The sequence below is a fragment of the Sinohyriopsis cumingii genome, chromosome 3 (genome assembly GCF_028554795.1).
Source record: "Sinohyriopsis cumingii isolate HCF-2022 chromosome 3, ASM2855479v2, whole genome shotgun sequence".
Lineage (NCBI taxonomy): Eukaryota > Metazoa > Mollusca > Bivalvia > Unionida > Unionidae > Sinohyriopsis > Sinohyriopsis cumingii.
This window is the reverse complement of record NC_142963.1, coordinates 115,717,050-115,733,064: the sequence shown is the minus strand read 5'-3', so window position 1 is coordinate 115,733,064 and position 16,015 is coordinate 115,717,050. Positions and strand designations below refer to the sequence as shown.

The 16,015-nt window shown below is 34.7% G+C and overlaps 1 long non-coding RNA gene across 1 annotated transcript; it reads right to left on the bottom strand.

The window, feature by feature from the left end:
- Positions 1-670: 670 nt before the first annotated feature.
- On the bottom strand, positions 671-15,370 carry LOC149803646 (uncharacterized). The gene is made up of 2 exons (XR_016419966.1): positions 15,175-15,370; positions 671-3,660 (listed from the first exon to the last, which is right to left on the bottom strand). It is a non-coding gene; the product is annotated as an uncharacterized LOC149803646 (long non-coding RNA).
- Between the last annotated feature and the right edge of the window lie 645 nt (positions 15,371-16,015).

The window sequence follows — 16,015 nt, the reverse complement described above, 5'->3', positions numbered from 1 at the left end:
TGTCATCCAAGTCGTGTTTGAGATATTCTACTTGTCCTGAACCCACGTGTTTAGTGCTATGGGGGTGGGGGTGGGGATAGCGCTTGTTCCAAGCCAACTATTTGTATTTCACTATCTACATATTGCAGAGTAACTATGGGAGATGTAAATGCCTCATATGGATTTCAAGAACAACACAAGCCCAAAACACAAAGTTCACAATATATATTAGACAATAATAGCTGCAAAAGTCACACCATAACCTTAAGTTAAGAAATTTGACAGAGGCCAATTTACGAAACTATCCGCTGCCACCTTACTTCAAAATTAACTTTTCGCTGGCAGCGGTGTCGCATCAAATTCTTCCGACGAAGTAATGTAATTGAATGCATGGCATCCTTTTATGAGTTTTCAGGCTGAGTTTGTTGCCAATTCATTCCTCTACAATATATTTAAATGATTTTGTATTCTTGACAAGGTTTGCAAGTGAAGTATCCATGACTTTTTATGATACATGTTTCTTCACCATCACTTATTATGGTCGGTTTCCTTCTCATCATCCCAGTTTATTGGTGGGACAACGTTCAGATCGAAAGCGAGAAATATAGCATTTTTACGGAGATGTCATTCCTCGCTGCGGTACAAAAGATAACGATTCAAAACTGTAAGGAAAGACAAAACGCTAGAGATGTGCGTGTGTAGATGATATTTATTAAATCAAACAACACTCTATGTAGATAATTACACATGTAAAGTTATACATATGGGATATAAAATTATAAGTAACGTTGTTAAATGTATTCAAAGCTAACTTCACATAATTCAGGAATTTTCTTTTGGAGCATATTATAATATTGATGGAACCAAAGATATCCAAAATATGCTTGAATTTAGTAAAAATTGAATATTTCAAGCTAATACTAAATTCCGTTTGTAAGAAAGACGAATTATTGAATGCTTGACCTTAAATACCAAATGTCAAGTTTTATAACTTAGAAGTATTTTATTTCTAAATTTTTATGGAGCATGAAGTTGGTAGCGAAATTGTTTGGTCAATAAACCCAATAATATCATTACAAATGCGTACAAATTCCTAGTAAATATTTGAACAATCCATAAAGCATTATATTTCACATGTGATAATTTCACAACTGATATTCTACTTGTGATACTTCGCGTTAGGGTCCTTCATGGATCTTAATGGATCGACTCTAGATATCGTTGGAAGAAGAAAAAATGCCTCCAAACAAGTGGACTGTACATACATTGAATGGTTGCATCTTCTCAAAACAAGTTTATTAGAGCCTTGAAATGCATCGACTGCGTTGTTGAGAAACGGGAATGAAGACCAGTCTCATTAAATTCAGCAATGAACTTTCTAGTCTAAGCATAATGTAAAGGTCATTGAAACTGGTCTCTTTAGTTTGTGTGATGACTCCCAATAGCTATCATGAAAGTACCGTTTCATTACTGTCTCTCTATGTCATTTAATGATTTCCCATCGCTTTTCCCATATGATGAGATAGAAAACTGCCATAGTATGACTCCCAATCAACATTCTTTAGAGTGTGATAGAAAAATACCGTTATATGACTCAACACTGCAACTCCCTCTTGCGTGAAAATGATCGATTTTAGATGTACAAAACATTCATCCCACGCATATATACGGTTGATTTAATATGCTTTGGACACACATGACGCGTGAACATGAAAGAATGATACATCTCCAATGATATGAGCAATTTCTAAGCAAATGTATGTACATAAATATATGTAAATAAATGCATGTAAATAAGTAGAAAATGTTGCGAACTGACACATTGCATGGAACCTGTTTTGAAAGGTAAAGCTTATTTACAGCTAAATTGACAGGATTATAAATGTATTGGAGTTATATTTATAAAATACCATTGCTTATTCTTTGTTATGATTACCTAAAAGAATAGTTACATTAGTTCGCCTTGACACTAAAATTGCTTAACAATGAGGTCAATTTTTTAATTTTTTTTTTTTGGGGGGGAGGGCGAAAATTATTTATGGAGAAGACCTTTGATTCTCTCAAAATCACTACCACTGTTCAGATTTTAGGCCATCAATGATTAAGTTATTTCGAACATTTTATTAGAATGATACTAGTTGCATAATTAGTTTTGGTAATTGTCTAAACTGTGTTTTCCATTGAATGAGACGTAAGACAATCAACGCTCTGTCTCCGCACCTCCCCGTCCTATCTGGCAAATTCGCATGAGTGCGCATTAAAAAATATCCTGACATGAATGGCTGAAAAATAAATATAAATGAATCCGAAAAGTTTTGTAAGTCATTTTGCTGATGCTTCGGCTCTTCTTTTCGGTGAAAATAAGAATTCATTAGAAAGTGCATTATATGAATTGGATTTTTTCTTTGATTTTATTTGTATACTATAACCTGTATGATAGTATTATTTGTATTAAATGTTAAGCATTCTCCTGTAGAATCAAGGGAGCATCTTCCATTTTGTTTGGTTCACATTTGTAATTCTATAATTAATCCTATATATCTTGATTTCTTTCATAGGAATCCGGAATGACTGTGCAGATAGACGAGAGTTAATTATTAGGTCGCCATTCGAGTGTGTCTGCTACGCACGAGTGCATATAACACCGACTCATTTGCATCAGTCTTTGGTGGTGTGTGCTTAGTCGTGATGGAATATTCACTGGTGCTTGCGCGCAAGGCGATGGGTGCCGTTTACCCGCGGACTTGGGATCGAATCTCCGTAGAGTACGAATTAAATATTCTCTAACCTGGTTAACCTGTATGATAGTATCATTTCTATTAAATGCTATCTACTATTGTCACGCATTATCCTGTAGAATGCAGGGATATCACTTTCCGTTCTGTTTGCTGTATATTATTAATATATAATATATACGGGGGTGTTTTCCGCGATTTTATAAATGGTACTGCTTAATGTATGCATGACCTGGGTCTCATTTGGGGAAGAATTAAAATTCTCTTTGTTTTGCATGTCGGAGTTTTGTTGTTTGTTACTTATGCCAGTCTTATCTGTCAAATAATCTCTGCGATGTTGTATATGTGCTATTTGAAACTTGAGATATGTTACTAACTGAACAAGAACACAAGAAGATTGATACTTTGAAAAACAATCACATTATTTTAGCAAAATAGGAACATATTTGCAGTATCTACATTATTAAAGGAAACAACATAATCATGCATTGTCAAACACAATGCGCGTCATGGTTGAAGATACCCAATCCGCGACAAATGAACCAACAATCCCTCCCACCAAACAACCACCAAAGGGCATTACAGTTTGCCCAATAAATGCTCCAACAGAACTTCCAGCAATAGAACCAATTGATCCAGACGTGTTTGTAATGACTTCTCTTTGAAAGTCTGTGCTACTTATTTCTCCAGCATTACATGACTGTGCAAGGTCATATATATCCTTCCCCAGAAATATTGCTTCAACGACAGTAGTAAGAATTGCGGCTTTTCCTGCTTTTCTTAGTGCCGATTTAGCTCTCTTTGGACTTACAATGTTTTTTTTAGTTAGTCTTTTGAGTATTGATTTTCCACATTTTGCTGCGACTATTTTTCCTGCCTTTCTGGCGACAAATGTTCCAGCGCTGTTAATGATACGGTCCACGTCTCGGTCTACATTATTCTGAAACTAAAGTGTCAGAAAGTTTAAAAGAAGATGTACATACATACACACACACACACACACACACACACACACACATAGCAAACTAGCGAGACATATATTGAGAGCAAATATGTAATAGTTTTGAGCCGATTGTTTCAAGTAAATCACTTTTACCTATTAATTCAAATTACAGCCATCAGCATATGCTTGTATATTATGTAGACCTGTCTCTATCTACTGTGTTCATGACGTTGCTGCTAGGTGGCAAGGTTTGTACAGAAAGTGTAATGAGAGCACTAGGTCACAGATATCTTTTAGGTCAATAAGACTTGGAAATTAATACATAACAGGGACTATGCCATTATCTGTAAATGAACTAATGTTGATAGCTGAAAAAGTTAATTCAGATGCCTAGAAATACTGAAACTGAAACAGACAATGTCTTACAACCATTACAAACATTGACAGGTGATAAATTTACTTTAGCTGCAATGAGATTTTGCAGTCGGTAGTCGTAATATCACAAAAATTAATATGCGAAAAATATTTAATCTGCAAGGAGGTGCTAAAACAGAAACGGAAAGCGACGACTAATGTAGCATCCCAGAAATGATATGAGGATGGCGTTATATATGGAGAACAGTATACGAGAATTGTCGTAACTTTGTGAGGAACATATAACTAGGTTACGTAAAATACGACAATTCTCGTCAGTGTTTTCTAATATGATTTGTATTACTCCCAATATTTATTCAGACTACTCCCATTTTATAAATCTTATACGTCAATTAATGTCTTGTAACATGGGCTTCAGTAAAATTCAGACTCCGCCCATCAGCTTCCTTGTATGTAATATATGACTGTTTGCACATTACCAGAAGCTTAACTATTACGTGCCATCAGTCAGTTTGCTTTGTTGGTTTAGTTGGGTTTTATTGTCTGTTTGTGTTGGGTTTTTTTTTCGGCACGAAAGTTGCACCAGGTATTGAAGGACTTTTTCTCCATACGTTGTCAGTTGGCATTGTGTCGTGGACAGTAAAAGTGTCTGCCCTGAGAGACTTATTCAACTATACTAAATAGCCGAAATAATGGAAATTCTCATGCATGCAATGCTAACAATTACAGTATTCTCTCCAATGCAACTAAGCAATAAGAAAAATACTTTGCCTTTCCTGAGACTGATATTGACTTGTCACAATCCTTGCATGAATTTATATCTAAAGGCTATCTCAAAAGTTAAATTAGGTTTTAATCTTGGACTTGACGTTTTGGAAACGAGGGTCATTTCACAGCTATAGGAGGACTGACCAACGCTCTGAAAAAGTTGTTCGAGCCTATAAACATGCCTGGCCAACTGTTGTGCAATGCATGTCCCAGGTTTTAAACTACATTTCGTTCCAAAACTTCATTAAATTGGAAGAAATTTAAGTGAATTCATGCAACAAAGATTCGATGCACCCTCAAATATTTTAGTTTAATCTCCCACATTCCACTTTAATCTACTCGTTGTTTTTTCCTGGAGCAAAACGTTTGGTTATTAATGATCAAGGGTAATACAGATTCTAATGTATGTTTGTTTCAGAATAATTAAGGTTGATTTCATTTTGTTCAGTTTTATTATTTTATTTATTCATTTGTTTATTTAATTATTTACTTACCTATTTTTTTCTTTATATATTATATTTTTTTACGAATATTATATTTTTTACTGAAAAATGCATCTTTCTCTCTCGAACATAGCCATTTTGTAAGTTCACATTGAACTAATTGAGTAGAACCGATCTGATTGCAAGTATTCATATTTCGCATGGTCTTCATTATGTTTGATTCTTAATTTCAGTCGAATATAATTGCAACTGGAACTGTAGCTTCATTTGATCATTTTTAATACCCCCTCCCCCAGTTTAAATGCAGTGTCCTTTATTCATTTTAGACTACTTTAAAGCGCGCGACAACTTTAGTTAACTGTTTTGAAATTCGAATATTGTGATTTTTAAAAAGACGCATTACCAAAACTGGAGGTAATGCATGCAAATATGTTAAATTTGTCATATTGTCTACTCATTATCATTGATCAGTTAATGTGTCTGCCTGTCTGTCTGTATGTATGTTTTCCTTATACTCTCTCTGAAGTTATTCGTTTTAATCCGTTGAAATAAGGGTGGTGTTGGGATTAGGGTCATTTGGTTTAAATTATTGAATTATATGCGCGTTATGTCTTCGGTGTGAATAACCGCTTTAGTGTTCATCTCAATTCGTTCATCGTTCTTGTTTGTATTAGTGTCACTGAATTTGCCTTGCATCAAATAACCGATTAATGGGGTGTAGTTTTGATGTACTGTATGTTCCATTACGTCATTTACGTTCACTTAAGTTATTTAAGGATTGGCTGTTTATTTTGTTTTAAATTCAACGAAGTATGAACCGAGAAAACGATATGCAAACTTTATGATCCGTGAACCGAAAAGTAGTACAAGTGGGCGTGGCTTTAAAATATAAGTTCATACAGGTATGACCCCCAAAAATTCAGAAGGGCCTTGAAAATCAGAAATCGTAATGAAAAAAGGAAAAAAATTAATTATTCCTAATTATGCGATTTAGCATCGTTACGTCATCAGATGAACTTCAGCACCTAGAAACTGCATAAAGAGCAACGCGAAACTAGCAGCACAAAAGTTTCTTAATGATACGATAATTATTATTGTGTAGGCAAAATAGTTGCAATTAATATATGTGGCATTCTCCTGATGGTTGTTAAATGATTTATGTCACTGTAATACCAGACCAGAGGCTTTAGGTACAGCAGTGGGTACTTTGCTAAGATTTATGGGAAATATATCTTGCAAATATACACTTAAAGTATTAGAAGTTGTAAATATATTGAAAATATTCTAAACAAATTAAAAGATGATACTTTTGTACTGGATCAAACTGTTCCAAAAGACGTTAAAATGAAAGAAACTTTAATAGTGATTACGGAAAGTACAAACATAATCATAACTAGAAAGATTTGTGATTATTGCAAGAGATATGGAAGCGAGTACAGATTTGACTTCAGTAATAATCAAGGCCTGCTTGAATTTCTAACAATACTGAACCCGATTTGAATAAAGTAATAATTCGCAAAATCCTTAATGTTGGTTCTGTTAACAACAAACTCTTATACTAACTTTCTTCAATTTGTGAATAATGTAAAACATTCCAGCAACATTAAAAATGTGATGTTTCTTTTTGTGCGATTGAGCCCATTTTAAATTTCACATGTAGTGATCACATAGACCATCAAAATATAGTTTGCCTTGATACAGGCACTGTTTTGAAAGCTGTCCGTTTACATTAGAGTGAATTAATCAAATTGAACTCTGATATGACCTCCCTGTGAATGTTAATAAACCAGTCAAAGATAAATACAGCAGATCAGTTTGAACGACAAAAAGGTAAAAATAAAACACATTCACATTTTGGTTCTATTAGACGGAATGGGAAAAGGCTATTATGCTGGCCCACGTGATTATCCAGACTGGTATCGTTACAACTAAACAAACAATGGAAAAAGGTGCATGTGTAAAATATCTTCAACTTTATCAAACCACCAGGTCAAAAAGACAACATTGCAGCACAAATAATTCAAAAGATATTATATCTGGTCATTCTGAACTGACTAACAGACTGTGGTTGCTTTTACGTTGTTTCAGAAAATTGAAATTGATGGATTTCTTACATGTTTTCATTACAGTGTCGTAGGAATAATATTCAATATTAAACGTGAATATATTCAGTGACTATTGGGAAATTATCTCGCAGTGGAAAGATAGTATGTTGTTCCGAATTAATAGAAAGAGATAACGGTGTTCTGAATGCAGCTGATCAGACATAACTACCTTCACTTCAGCAGTGTTCTGTAAGTTGGATAAAGGGTGCCACCTCCTTTATAAGAAAATAACGAAAACATTGGCATACTTTTGAATATGAATGAAGGTGCGCTGAGATAGAAATCCAATATTTTAGTTTTTCGACAGGCTTAAGCTATTTAACAAAGAATCCAGGAATGCTTTATTGGCATCAATCAGTTTTATTTAAACATTCAAAATGCACGAGATGTTTTTGGTATCTAAAGTATGCATCGTACAGGTCATGTAGGCATTAGGTACCAACTATTTCAACGATAGGTCACATAAAGAATTTAATTCCACATAACTTTGAAAGGCGATTATTCACTTTATTTCGCTGCTCGTTGGTCAAATGTTATTTGGAAGATCATTCTAAAAATCTCCTGAGAAATACCTACGACAAAATCATTCTTAAAGTGCATTGACATTTTAGGCGAGGAAAGGCAAGAGATCTGAATCATTATGATATAACAATGTAAAGAACCGCGTGTTGGCAACAATTTCAACGGATCCCCTGTATTATTAGGCGCCATTGTACGAAAATAAGTCTATAACGAACTACAATTTTCGCCGAAACTTTTGCGATGACATCTAAGGTGCAGATTACATAACAATCTGGAATGAACAGTCTCTTGCAAAACTACTTTAGCAACAAAAATTAGAACAAGAATTAATAATTTCCTTAGATCAGAAGAGGTTCTCGCTTGACTACATTGGAGTTTACCATAGCTCAGTGTCGTTGCCACAGCGCTTCATTGGTTAGAATAAACAAACCAAGTTTTTAAAAATCAAAACTATATTTGAAATGTTTGAAATTAAATTCAGAAAGTTTGTCCGTTCAGATTGGCCTTAAATTTTATTTTTCATGCGGGAGCAGGTATAGGAGAATTGGCTTGTAAAATGGAGACATGGCACATATATCGAATTTCGGCTATTTTAGAGCACCTTTGTATATAGACAAGCTAGATGTAACCCGATGCACTAAATAAATACGATAGAATCACTAGCTACACTGATAGTGAATTTTATTTTGTGATTTCAAATCAGATTAAAAAATATTTCGATATCTGACATATAAAAGCAATGATTTAATCCGTAGCAGATGACATACGGCCAAACATTTCAATGTTGTGAAAATTGTTTAGCAACTCTTCCACCCCATACCCTCCCTCCCAAAGCCCTTGCATCGTTCTATACTTGTTTTGCAACGTCAGTACCTTTCCGAAAATCAAAATACGCCAATATATTTACTACGGCAAGTTATCATTCAAGGAAGTCTGTGTATGCATGTGTATGTGTTGTGTGTAACTGTGTGTATTGTCCAAAGTTTTAACAAAGTCAAATCTTAACGAGAAGATGGTTGAGTGGAAATATACACTTTAATGGTTATTTTGGTAAGGGGCATAACTTGCAAAAGTGGAGGCATAATAGCAAATTCTACCCAGATATACAAAACATATCAAACTTTGAGTTTCCTCCTTTCCAGTGCCAATATACAGTTGGAAAGTCTTGTGATTTCACTACATCCCTAATATCGAAGATATTACTAAATTCGACTGCTGATGCACCCGTTCGACACTATCATGATACTTGGGGTCACAACTATTCTGCACTTGGCAACCAAAGTTGCAGTTGATTTAACTGATTGCTTAATCAACGCACAGAGACCCTTCGTCTGTACCTAATCGCGAGAACACTGATTTGCTTTCTAATACGTCAACAGATAACAGTTTAAATCTACGAAATCATGTGACTGAATTCCTTCACAGCTCGTGTATTTCTCACATATGGTACTTATTTATATGCAGCACCTCTTTCAGTTTAATTAATATTTAAATTACTGGTCTCATAATCAACAGCACGCAACTTATCTCGTCAGACAATGTGTATAGTGGTCTATCTTACACAAAATGAGATTAAACAGCTCAAATCAGATGGGTATCCCCACTCATTTTTGTCACTATCTTTTACGATATGCAATTACATTACTTTCTCCAGAGTACATAGATTTCTCCAGAGTACATAGATTTCTCCAGCGTACATAGATTGCTCTTGCGTACACAGATTTTCCAAAGGATGAAAAGAATAAAATCTGACGCTCAACGTAAAAACTCGATGAATATTTGTCATCCTGGAATTTAAATCTTACATGGAAGCAATCTAGTTCACACCAAAGTCACTGACACTCAGGTGTCTTTAATCATAACCTCAAATTCCATCCACTGTAATCAGTTCCACACATCTTAGTTCTTAATACTGATACACAACGTTAAACGAATTTGAACGAGGACTTAAATTAGTCATATCTATAATTTTGTCTCCAATTCTCATCCTTTTATCATTTCCACGTATTTTCTTAGATTATCTGGTATTACATCTGAAATAGGAAAGAGTCTCAAAAAACGTCTAACTGAATATTCAATATCACTATTACAATGAATGGGAGAGATTTGGTATTCGGCACGCCATCTGAAATATGAATGTATATTCAGAACGGATATACAAATATCCATACTGGCAATGATTAATAGTTCGAGATGTTACTGATGCTGATATTGTTAATATCTACCAATAAAATGGTCTGATTGCTTATCACGTGGTTTAACGACGTTCGTTGGTTGGCACGATATTCTCTCAAGGAAAAACATATCAGTGGTCGGTTTACCTTTATTTATACTTCTACTTTCTATATTATGTATACTTCTAAAGATGGTACTCTTGTAAAATTTGATAAGATAGAAGGGAATGGTTCCAACTTCTGCATTTAGGTCTGTCGTTTAAATTTTTTCTCAGGTAGTACTTTTTACTAGTGAATGATACATATATTTTGTACATGAGGTGTTTTGGGCTTGTGCTGGCCTTGAAACAGGTATGAAGTATGCGCATAACTTTCTTAGATACCCAAATCGATCTAGACACTGAAATATCAACAGCCAGTGAAGATGCAAAACTAGCCACTTGTTGCAGTAGACACCTTTGATTCAAGGCAGATACAATATGACAAAACGGCTTGGATGGCAATTAGTTTGAATTGCATCAATCTAATTAGCAAACAATAGTTTTTCAAAATGATGACATTTTGAAACACGGCCTGTATTTGCACAGTAGTTATCAATTTGTTCAATAATGACCTTTTGAAATGAAAATGCATGGGTGAATTAGGAGCTTGATCGCATTCAGTGCATTTGGTATGAGATAGTACAGGCTCGTCAATCAAAAACCGAATCATATACATATATTTGATTTGTTGTAGCATTCCAAAAACATAATCCCTTTCACCTCACCAAAGGAATCTACTTTTATGACTTTTTGGGACACATACTGATTTCGGCTTCAATATCTTATTGTATTGGTCTCCCGTTCTTTGGAAAGAAATGGAAGGAGACCATATGGTAACAGTATATGCGTAATCTGCAATTCCTCCTACGCAATTCAATACATAATCTTCAAACGTTGGGGCATTATTTCGGGCGATCTGTACGTTGCACAATTGAAACGATGTTGGCCTTACTGAAACCACTTCTTTGACCCACACGTATTAATTGGATTCATTTATGTTTTTTCTTTAAGACAACATCGGTGTCACCAGTGTTAACCATCTTTTGTGAATAAACAAATGATGCTTTCAGTGCCACCAGAGCTCTTTGAAAAGGAGATTTTACTCAAATTATTTTACATCTTTGTTTGTTGAAATGTGTTTGTTCTTATGTATGTCTTTTGTCTTCCAAAAGTAAATCATCGTCCCCCTTTCCACTCTTCTGTCTTGTGTGTTGTAGTATATCAATATTTTTGTGTGTTATATTAAATCAGTATGTTTGTGTGTTGTGCGAATGTGTCCTCATTCCTACCCTTTTCTCTCCATACACTTCAATTTGACTTGGAGGGTAATAGGAATGATATAAGCATCTGTATAGCTTTACTTAAAAAGTGATTGTAGATGAATTATTGGGGGATATCTGTGGTATGTATTTAGTTGGCATATAAGGGCTTTGATTCCTATTTCTTCCCACTTTTGTACACCCTATCGTGTGTATTATGTAGCAACAATCCAAACGTTAATGCAAACCATAAAGTTACAGATAATTTTGTTCATGACGAATAGTACTGACTGGAGGTAAAAGACAAGAAATATACAGCAGCCAGTACCAAAACTTTAAATGCTATATCAAGTAAAGAATAGAATGTATCTTATCAGTAGATATTGAGGTCTTCTCAGTTTGACTGTGATAAAATGTTGATGACATTATGTTATATTGGTAGTGAATCATGGTTTACCTACGCTGTTAATCTTTAATGTATGTATGAATTTTCATTGTCAGTCTTTTAGTGATGCACAATGTTTTCCATCTGTATTTTTTCAGAGAGTTGAAGTTCCGTGTACTCAAAAAATAGTATTCTATCATATTCTAAAGATGATTTCTAATGTTAACACTTAAAATATGTTTTAATAAATTAAAATGATCTGGTCAATATCAGCAGATTGGAAACGGGGTGAAGTGACTTAAAACAAAGAGATAAAAGCATATACCAAATCTGTAAATATCATTGTCATTGGGGTAATACAAAATATAAAAACTACTTCTTGTTTTGTCTATAAAACGAGACTGAATTTAATAATATGTCAGTTTTAAAAACTCTCATTTGAACGAACAGCCTGTTTTGGTGAATGCATTTTATCCATAATGACCTTTTTCAGATGGAATGGTTACGTAATAATCATGTGACCTTGGAGAATGTGTGTATTGATCTAATACAAAATCAGGTTGACAGTTCCAAACAGGTAGGTATGTGTATTTCTTTAATTCTTTACTTATTCGAATCAACAACTTGTTGAGCTTCACGCATTTGTTTTACTCTTAATGATATAGGACAAAATCAACGGCTTTTACCTTCTCTCAACACCTAACGCTTACATTGGTTAATGTTATCAAACACCAGATTCACATCTCCAATCAGTTAGATATTTTAGTCTGTATGCGTAACATAATCACACCATATTGCCTCCTCATCCGTATATACATTGTCTAAACATATTTAATTTGTATCACAAAGAATAATTCGATATTTACTATGTTTATATTATTTAAAGGACAGATCGTATACACTAAGAACTACTCGTCATTTTGAGCCGCTATTTAGTACAGCAGACAGTTCAAATTACACATGCCTTACTTTAAAAGCCTTTCATTTATTTCTGCTGCTATATGATTTGTAAACATGTAGGTCTTAAAAGCACAAACCAGAACATATGTAATTAATAAGTGTGCCTGCTTAAAAGCGCTTTGGCCGCTATCCGCTCTTATGCCAGCCAAATGTAGTATGTGGTGCCAAGTGCTCGGCTGAAGAGGTATAGGTGGGGTGGAGGCGAAAGTCCTGTTCTAGCAACATGATATGGCTTTAATTGGTAAAATCTCAAAGTTACGGTTGTAAGTTGTTTTATTGTTGTTTTTTTATTGCGCTTTTTCTTTTGCTGTTATATCGGGTTTTGGAGACGGTATTGGAAAAAGTGGTGTGGGGGAGGGTAGAATCGCTTTTTATCCTCTCTTTCAAGATAGTTGCTAAACGTTATCCTGATTTCAGAGCTGAGATCAAAATCTTTTGACCCGGAAATGGATTTGGAATCCTTTTTGTGGCCGAAAAATTTAGACTTTTTCGCTGTGCTTGGAACGTTTCTTCAGCAATCGGAATAAGAAAATTTTCACCACAAAAAAAAATTCAAATGTTTGACGGTGCAAGGTCGAAAAGCATGTCGCCCTCTCGTTCCTTACCTTTACTTTCAGATTAGGCGCTGATAAATTTCCAATAATTCATCTGAATGTATGTTAAAATATAACTGACATTTTAAATTCAATCCAATAAAACGAAAATCTGAATACGTGCTTTCCAATTTCGAGAATTCGAAATGTCAGTTTGCCAGGTACTTAATTTAAATTACGCGAAATTGAAGTTTCTATTTCGTATAATGGAAGAAATGGTTGAGAATACTGAGGTTTTCATATCATTAAAGATATCATGTTCTTGAAAGCTGTCTTTTGATTGTCGCTTTCTGAGCTTGCATTAATAAATCTTCGATATCGCACAGCCTTTCCACGTTATGGTCCTGTCGGCTTCCCCATAGACGCTTGGGTAAATTGGTATGCAAACAAACGAGAATATGGCAAACATACATAAACTATGCTATTTTCGAAGCAATTGTACAAGTTCACAATCTGGATTTAAACCCATTCAACGTCCGTCCTACTTAAATTCTGGAAGACGACAATGTTAGTGGAGAAAACGAGAAAAATACTAGAACTATATAATCTCAGGCAAGTGCCTTTGTTGACGAGGAGCACGTTATTTTTCACGTAAAACAGAGAGAGAGAGAGAGAGAGAGAGAGAGAGAGAGCGTTTAATCCAAAATTTTAACAACAAATCTTTATATAACACAAAGATGGCTGCGTGATAAGATACGCATCAATTATGCTTTCAATCAAGATTCTAACTTCTAAAAGTGGAGGCACTGTAGTAAATGCTACTTAGATCTTCACAAATGCTAAAGTTTAGGTTTCCCCCTCTTCCAGTGCCAATATACAGTTGGAGACAACCTTAGGTGAGTATTTTTCACGTAAAACAGAGAGAGAGAGAGAGAGAGAGCGTTTAATCCAAAATTTTAACAACAAATCTTTATATAACACAAAGATGGCTGAGTGATAAGATACGCATCAATTATGCTTTCAATCAAGATTCTAACTTCTAAAAGTGGAGGCACTGTAGTAAATGCTACTTAGATCTTCACAAATGCTAAAGTTTAGGTTTCCCCCTCTTCCAGTGCCAATATACAGTTGGAGACAACCTTAGGTGAGTGTTGGGGGTTGGTTTTTTTTTTTGGTATACATCCCCCAAAACCTAATACGACCCGAAAGCCGACGGTTGATTCACTCGTTCAACACTAATTTGAGACTGGTTGATACAAATCTTGTACGTGCTTGCTAAATACATTTGCAGCCATATAACTGATTTTCTAATCAATGCGCAGTCTTTTTGTCTGTACCTACTAGTGGAAATCGTGACATCCAATACAAATTGTCTATTTCTCATTTGCTATTCACTTTTTTGAACGACCAACTCTTTTAGCTTAATGCATTGTTCCTCTTAATGATCTCTGATTATATCAATGGAACTTAACTGGTCTCTTTAGAAAAGGATTATATTCATCTGTGACTCCATGTAATACAAAACCAGATTCACAACTCAAATCAGATAGTTATCTCCACATATTTTTGTTTCTAAGTTTTTCACAATAAATAGCTACATTAATTTGTCCTCCGTACTTTGATCTTCCAAAAATGAATGAATATGGCGCTCAAAGCCACAATTCTTGCAATATGACTCATCCCGATCTTTTTTTATATCTTTTGTAGGGTGAATCTAGTTTCCCCAAAACCAGTGACACAGTTACATTTGTGATTTGACCTTCATATTCACATCCACGGCAGTCAGTTCGACATACTTGCATCGATCCTAATACTCGTGCGTATATTAAAATGACTTATAAATTAGCAGTAGGTATAACTGACTATTAATTAAAATTATTATGAGAGAGAGAGAGAGATAATTTGATATTCAGTATTCGATTTCAAATACAAAAATGTATTTTTGTACTCACGGCCATGCTGGTCATAAGTAATTGTTGATGATGTTTATATCTTCGTACAAATGGCTTGTCCACTAATCATTTGGATTAGCGCCGTTTGTCGGCACGATACTATTTTTCATATCGGCTAACATATTATGTAACTCAGATCCTAACACGTGTCAATTCTCATGAGATCACCGACCAATAATATCGATTCGTCTCTGCAGGTATCAATTCTTTCTGAACGACGGACAGGTATAAGGTGAAGTGTGCAGTTGCAACAAGCAGAGGGAATAGTGGCATACCTCTATTCGGTGCAAGATTAAAAACACGCTGACTGCCTCGAGCAAAAAGCTGATAGAAATGGCTGCTTCCATGTGCTCTAAAAATAAGCATAAATTTGTCCAAAGTACACTAATTTTAGCAGTTATTAAAATAGGGAACATCCATTTGACCAGATTAGATAATACGAACTTCTCAGAGAGCAATTATTAATTTATAAGATATAAAGGAAAATTAATAGAAAAATCTTATCAGATAGGCTCTTTTTTTCATTTGTACGTAATGGTTTTTTGAAATATGCACATCTGAAGTCAGGCCGAGCTGTATCCTCTATAACCCAAATTACACCCGTACATTACATGTCACACTACAGAGAATTAAATCGAAATTTAACAATTCCTAAGATATATCGGGACTATTTTTAAGGTACAAGGAGGATCAGTGAGAAAAAACTGTTTTCCTTTCAAAATCTGATCCATTTGAAGGTGTCTCGTCTCAACGAATCGAATTGAATAACTTCGACTCACTGAAGGAGAAAACGGGGCAATCGTAGTAATACCTCTTACGATGGCAAAATGTCGGCAGTCGA